This window comes from Tubulanus polymorphus, chromosome 9 (assembly GCF_964204645.1).
Source record: "Tubulanus polymorphus chromosome 9, tnTubPoly1.2, whole genome shotgun sequence".
NCBI lineage: Eukaryota > Metazoa > Nemertea > Palaeonemertea > Tubulaniformes > Tubulanidae > Tubulanus > Tubulanus polymorphus.
Window position 1 is genome coordinate 10,557,967 of NC_134033.1, and position 6,464 is coordinate 10,564,430.

Genomic DNA, 6,464 nt, shown 5'->3' on the forward strand with positions numbered 1-6,464 from the left:
AACGTCGTGTTTTGTGTTTGTGTGTGGGGGTTTATGACGATAATTTGAATTTTCAAATATTCTAACCGTTAGAAAACCGTTACAACAGCAGTCACAGTCGCAGGGGAACGCTGTAAACATGTGTTCCGCTACTTGGAACAATTCTTCGAACATCTTGCTTATAATGATGACATTTATTTTTTTATGGAGACGCGATATTACAGTTCCTAATTTGAATTTTAAAATATTCCGACCGTTAAAACCGTTATAACGGCGGCAGCAGTCACAAGGGACAGCTATAAACACGTGTCTCACTTATTTAACTAGAAAAATATCGTGGTCGCTGTTACGAACGACGTAACGTATACACGTCCATTGTTCGAACGCTAGACGCCGTCGATGACATCAATAACGCATTAAAATTCAAACTCAAATCATTATTCTTTTTTTTCAATTATCATTTCTCCGTTGAAAACGTCGGAAATATGTCGGCATCTTTTGTCCGCCCGCGCCGCCAGAAATTCCCGAATGGTCGACGGTAAAATGACGTCGAATATCTGCGGCATATTTTGCATTTTATGTTTAACGCGCACGACATATTACTATCGATGTTTCAGCCCGTATTGCGCCAACCTCCTGTCAAACCACAGTACAAGACCGAGTCGACGATATACCGCACACCGGCGCGTTATAGCAGAACTCGCCGGTATAATAATTCCATTGATCTGTAGTTATGGATACTAAAGAAAACAATTTGCGCGGAGTTATTGGGTTCGGCAGCCGATCGACATAGCGCTAATAAAATATTACGATATGTAAATAGTATGAATATTCGCTGGGCATGCATATATAGATTGATTGATTGCGATGCTCAGGACTGACACTCAGATAGATTTATAGAGTAACATTCTGTCCTGTGTTTATCCAGCTGCTTACGGTTATTCGCAACATTAGCTTTATCAATTAGAATTACCCAAAATGTACGTATCAAAATGATATATCGTTAAATATCAGCAAAGCTTTGATATCTCAAAATTACTATTGAGAGCGAACCAAACGGGTCTTATTTGTTTAATATATGCCATAAGTTTAATCGAAGGATATGGCATTCAGCGATCACAATAGCACTGAGGAAATTTCACCAAGAACCTTAGTGTCTGATGTACCACAGGGTATACACTAAGATCGTAGAGCGACGTAGATCACTGTGGAGACAGCCACACAACAGGACTGGGTGAATGTGGAACTGTGGATCTAAAGTCAAATTGAACCCACACAACTGTGGAACTGGGTCTAGAGTCAAATTAAACCCACACAACTATGGAATCGGGCCCAGGGTCGAATTAAACTCACTCAACTTTGTAATTGGATCTAGAGTCAAAAATTAAACCCACACAACTTCGTAAACAGGATCCAGAGTCAAATTAAACCCACACTGTGGAACTGGATCCATAGTCAAAATAAACCCATGCAACTGTGTGGAACTGAGTTCAAAACACTCCAAGAAACTTCATCCTAATTCCGAAATCAATGCATATGAAAATAAACCTTAAAACACTGTAAATCATTTGACACACTAAATGGAATTGAATTCATTTCAACTCACAAATCGCCGCCGCCCAAATCTAAATCGTTTCAATTTAACATATATAAATAACTCAACGATATTGAATCGAAATTTTTTTCGTTACTAAAATTAAACTGAAAGTTATCGAATTTCGAAAAATCAGTCGTAGATATTTTCCCGGCGGATCGATAGAAATACAAATTGCATCGTGGTTTGAAAAATCTCAAGACAAACGTCTACAGCCAAATACACTCACACTGAACACAAGGTAACTCCCTAGGGGTAAATTTCAATATCGAATGGTCTTGTCTTTACTCGCAGCCGATACGATGCGTGTTAAGGTGGGGTGGGGGAAGAAACCAAGGCGATATTTTGATTATTGATTTGTAAGTTACGTATCGATTTTGATTAGTTACTTAGTTACGAGCCTACACATCAGCCCGATCAGTTACGTACTCAGCTGAACAGGAGATTTAGGAGTTTAGGAGTTGACGATCTATCGGTGTCAAGATATGGAGAGAGAAGAGAGAGAGAGTGAGGGAGAGAAGCGAATGGAGAAAAAAAGAAGGGCGTTGTTCTCTGAAAGCAGGAAACAGCTCGCACGTATAACTGGTACCAACCTTGCATGCATGCACGCATTGACACGCACATACCCGCACGAAAACCACATCCTCCGCAAATATCGAAAACGAAATATATATTTCTAGCTCCGTTAGATTTTGAATATCAGTCCTAGAATGACGGTGCCTATCCGTGCTGGAAAAATTTTACTTGATCCTAATTATTATCATTTCTATTCTATCATTATTCATCTTGTATGTTACAAAAAGGGCCAGTCTCTTTCCGCATAAAGTTAAGCTTTTAAGTGACAGCCTTTAGAAGAAATATCGGACTATTCTGGAGAAAATTTTTTAGTTGTTTAGGTAAAGTTAATAAAGCTGTGTTTGACTCGAGAGTCTCCTGTGGCAGGTGAAGGTTCAGGTGTTCTATGGCAAGTGAGGGAAGGTTTCAGTGTCTGTTGTGACAGGTGAGGTGAAGAGAGAGCTCATCGCCTACTGTGGTCGGCGAGGAGAAAGTTCATAGGCTGCTCCGGCAGGTGAGGTGAGCTGGGAGTTCAGCACCCTCTCTTCCTCCTCATAAGAGGAAGATGAATCTAGAGACACCGAGAAGGGGGAGGGGTACTCACCAAAAACAACATCGAGCAACACGACTATGATCCAGGATCCGGAGACATAACAACTATACCTACTACAATAATCACAAATATTCCTCGTTGAACGCGGTTTTATTTAATCCATGATTAATTAACATGATTATTAATCCACAAACATTCGAATTTGATATTTCCCACACAAGAATAATATGATATGAAGTTTAATCCAAAGTTTTAATTAATTCGTAGCAGATTTTTGTAGCGTATTTTAATCCGGTGTGTTAGATTCATTCGTCCTTTTTAAGGAACGTAGATTCCACTTTTTTAAAAATATTCCCTCTAATTCCACTTCGAGCTACCGTTAATCGCAAACACGCGTTCTGGTCACAGTGACATACCAAAGCCTGTAATAGCAAATTTAGGAATTATTGAATTCTGTCTAAGTTAAAGATTTCGATGGAATGATGAAATTCCTCACTATCAACTCACCATTCTGAGGGCCCTAGACGTAATTCACAACCCTCGATTCTCCTAATCATGAACAAAACCACAATTCACAGGTGTGCTCAGTCAACCGGTATCCAAGACATGTCGACTTGCGGCCATCTTTATTATCCGTTGGATTTTAACGCGTGAACACAGGAGTCCTGAAATGATACAAAAGTCGTTTCGATTAATCGACTTGTCTAGAAAAATATAATCCAGCATTCTATTACACTTTGAAATTAGCGAAAACTGAAGCATATTTTGGTGAAAAGGTTTTCGTACAGACCACCAAAATCTTGGAATAAAATGAAGGATATTTGCGTATTCTGGCGCAGCTCTTAATTCGCCGAGATCCGCCGTGAAAGTGAAACCCCGATCGACATCAGTATTTTATATGTTGCCAGAAACACAATAGAAACCCATTTAAACCCTTTAAATTGTCCTAGCCTCTTGTCAAACGTACAATAGACCAAACCGTGTACGCAGGACATTTCTATTGAACGCTATTCAATACATTTCTATACACCATCAACCGACACAAAAACCGTTTATTGTATGACCATTGTTTTATTCGTGAATGACGCTTTTGATTTTTTTTTTTGTGTAAAATACGAGCATTGTTTTCGGGCGTGTTGTCGAGAGCTGTAAGAGGGTGTTTGACTTTTTGTATAGGTAGGTATGGCGGCGGCGGCGGTGACAACGGTGTGCGCATTTTATTAGTTATCCATAACTGCTCCACTCGACTGTGCACCGTTTGTGTTGAGTCGAATCATTTATCGTGTTTATTGCAAACTGCAAATATTGCTTCCCAATTGAAACTTAATTTTGTTTGAGTAAAAGTTCGCGCCTCTTTTGAAATCTAGTTAGCCTTCGGTATTCCGATGACCATTTGGATAAAGTCGAACGTTGAATAAACCTTGCTCCAGGAAACATTTTCGGACTTGATATTATTTTGTTGTTATTTCGTGGGATTCTCTATACGTATTAACCTTTAGAAAAGCCTGATGCGGAGAGTTGTGTTGGAGCCGTGATGGTGTCGAATCAGTACCGCGTAGATTATACGGTCACTGGGTTCGAAAATGTCACCAACAGATTTTCGGTGGCTACCCTCCCGTCAGAGACACATGTGACATTCGAGTTCTACCAGGGCATAGCAGTAGCTTTTTTGGATGAATTAGGAGTCAATGGAAGACAAGTGTTTATGGGGAGAGTGACGCTAATTAGAAAATACAGTGACTCTCACTCCGCCTACTGCTGTTTTTCCATTGACTTTACTAATCTACCCGACGAAGCTCCTCGGTACAAAGGTAGCAAAATCTCCAGATTTCCGATAAAATCAGTAAGCCTACAGATAACTACCTGTTTACTCATTTACCCGATGAAGCTACTTTAAACTAGCAGTGAAAACTCGTGAAATCAGACACAGTACTACACCCGTTTACTCATTTACCTAAAGACTACTAGAGTAGCGAAAGGTAGGCTAAATGAGTAAGCCTAAAGTCAATGGAGGATCAACATTATTTATAGACAGATAGAGAGTGGTTCTTGTTTGCGTGTTGTGTGCGAAATGTATGTTGACGGTTGGTTTCGTTGCTATTGCGTGAACATATGTCGAATTACAAACAGCAAGAGCGCATTGTTCTGGAAACAATAGGTAAACATTCCGAACAGGTTTAAATTCTAGATTTAAAGCGTCATAAAATTCATAGGACTGCAGTGACTGGAATCGTGTACGGTGAATGAAAGCGCTTAGAAACATCGCTTACAAATCAAACCGGTCTCCCAGCTCACAAAAAATGCACCTAACTCAATTGGAATTCACAAGAAATTTCAGGTTATCCAAGTAAACCGGAAGTAAACGCAAAAGCGCCATCTACTCGCGTGAGAAGACTTTTGGATGGTTTTTGTAATTTCCACGTACATAAAATATAGACCCGCGATAATTGTACACGAAGTAATGAAGATTACATCCAAAAAGTGCTATTTCCGTGTATATATATTAATCTGCGTGGTGGATCGGACTCGCTCGATACAGGCTATATACATAACGCACAGGCACTGAAGTAACAAGGAGTTCCAGACACGTCAAAAATCAATAACGGAAAAACTATCGACCCTAAAATCAATAAACATTATGATCATTATAATAAGCCATCGCTAATCAGCTCTATTTTTAGTTCAGAACTTCAGATTTACGGAACTGACAACTTCCGAATCGAACACCGCTGCACAGTATGTACGGTATCAATCCCCCACATCATCCAGCCTACACGGTCGCCTGCACCCACCCGCTTTAAGACCCTTGATCCCCAGAGCCCCACCTCGGCCCTGCACCCTTCAACCTCGCAGCCCGGGACCCTGCACCCTCCCGCCTTGAGACCCTTGATCTTGAGCTCGACCTCCTGCATCTTTCAACCCCTCAGCCCGGGACCCTGCACCCTCCCGCCTTGAGACCCTTGATCTCGAGCTCAACCTCCTATACCCTTCAATCCCTCGGCCCGGGACCCTGCATCCTCTCTCCTTGAGACCCTTGATCTTGAGCTCGACCTCGGCCCTGCAATCGTCTGGGATCCTGCACCCGTTAGGTAGGTGGCGAAATGAAAAATTTGGGGCTATTAACATTTCTGATGTTTTTGTAGTGTACTTAGGTCAATTCATAACGTCACCACCGATGACCCCGACGACATTGACCGGAAATAGATTCGTTGACAAGATTTCACTGGACAAACAGCTAACTAGCTGTCTCTCGGACCTGGGTACACTGCACCAGCACTACCGGAGTTATGATATGACGCCAGTACACATATCACCCCAATTTGTGATGTCAGTTATCACTCATTAGCGCCGACCAGAACTCCAACACGGGATCATTATCAGCGTGAAGACTTTGTTAATAAACAGTATCACCTTTCGATTGGTGCTCATGAGTTGGTTAATAACGGTACCACGTAGTTCATTAGATTGGTTTCTTTCGGCCATTAGCGACGTTATAACGAACTCCGGTGGTCATTAACCGCGACTAGACTCGCGCGATACTGTCTAGTTTCGTGGAGACGGTTATATTTTATGTCGGTATAATTTGTACTTGGCCCTCGACATGAAATATAGTTATGTTCGCTTATTATAACGCGTTAGCGCGGCCGATATTATCAAATACCGGAGATATATGAAAGATTAGCTATTGCTGCTGCCTGCCTCGCCTGCTCGCTTGCCTCGTGCCTGCTATGAATTCATCATAGCAAACTAATCATTAGTCTGTGCAACTTGCGTAGTTCTTGA

General features: G+C 41.3%; 1 long non-coding RNA gene across 1 annotated transcript; it reads right to left on the bottom strand.

Annotated features, from left to right (window-relative positions):
* Positions 1-2,821: 2,821 nt before the first annotated feature.
* LOC141911067 (uncharacterized) lies at positions 2,822-3,541 on the bottom strand. The gene is made up of 3 exons (XR_012619964.1): positions 3,472-3,541; positions 3,189-3,346; positions 2,822-3,103 (listed from the first exon to the last, which is right to left on the bottom strand). It is a non-coding gene; the product is annotated as an uncharacterized LOC141911067 (long non-coding RNA).
* Positions 3,542-6,464: the final 2,923 nt, after the last annotated feature.